The sequence below is a fragment of the Heteronotia binoei genome, chromosome 1, assembly GCF_032191835.1.
Source record: "Heteronotia binoei isolate CCM8104 ecotype False Entrance Well chromosome 1, APGP_CSIRO_Hbin_v1, whole genome shotgun sequence".
NCBI classification, from domain to species: domain Eukaryota; kingdom Metazoa; phylum Chordata; class Lepidosauria; order Squamata; family Gekkonidae; genus Heteronotia; species Heteronotia binoei.
This window is the reverse complement of record NC_083223.1, coordinates 188,379,540-188,380,704: the sequence shown is the minus strand read 5'-3', so window position 1 is coordinate 188,380,704 and position 1,165 is coordinate 188,379,540.

Genomic DNA, 1,165 nt, shown 5'->3' with positions numbered 1-1,165 from the left:
TTGAGAGACCAGTGATCTGACTCAGTAGAAGGCAGTTTCATGTCTATTCTTGACTGGCAACAACACTCTAGGGTCTGGCAGACAGATTATTCATCACCTCCTATCCGAGTCTTTTAACTGAGGGCGTTTTCGCACAGAGCTTACCCCCGGAACGATGTCCTTCTTCACCGCGCAGCGTCTGCGCGGATTTTGCACCAACTGCTCCGCAGAACCAGGAAGAGCCGCGAAGTGCCGAGCCTTTTGCGTCGCAAATGTAAACTGCTAAAAACCAGTTTACGTTAGCGACACAAAAGCTGAGGCTCTTCGAGGCTCTTCCTGGTTCTGCGGAGCAGTTGGTGCGAAATCCGCACAGACGCTGCGCGGTGAAGAGGGACGTTGCTCCGGGATAAGCTCTGTGCGAAAACGCCCTGAATATGCCAGGGATAAACCTTCTGCATACAAAAGAAATGATCTAGTGATCTGATCTTAACCCACCATTTTCAAGATATGAACATAAGAACATAAGAGAAGTCATGTTGGATCAGGCCAATGCCCCATCCAGTCCAACGCTCTGTACCACACAGTGGCCAATATATACACACACACACACACATACATATACACATATACATACACACATGCACACACACTGTGGCTAATAGCCACTGATGAACCTCTGCTCCATATTTTTATCCAATCCCCTCTTAAGCTGGCTATGCTTGTAGCCGCCACCACCTCTTGTGGCAGTGAATTCCACATGTTAATCACCCTTTGGGTGAAGAAGTACTTCCTTTTATCTGTTTTAACCTGACTGCTCAGCAATTTCATCGAATGCCCACGAGTTCTTGTATTGTGAGAAAGGGAGAAAAGGACTTCTTCCTTTACTTTCTCCATCCCATGCATAATCTTGTAAACCTCTATCATGTCACCCCGCAGTCAACGTTTCTCCAAGCTAAAGAGCCCCGAGCGTTTTAACCTTTCTTCATAGGGAAAGTGTTCCAAACCTTTAATCATTCTAGTTGCCTTTTTCTACACTTTTTCCAATGCTATAATATCCCTTTTGAGGTGCGGTGACCAGAATTGCACACAGTACTCCAAATGAGACCACACCATCGATTTATACAGGGGCATTATGATACTGGCTGATTTGTTTTCACTTCCCTTCCTAATAATTCCCAGCATGGCA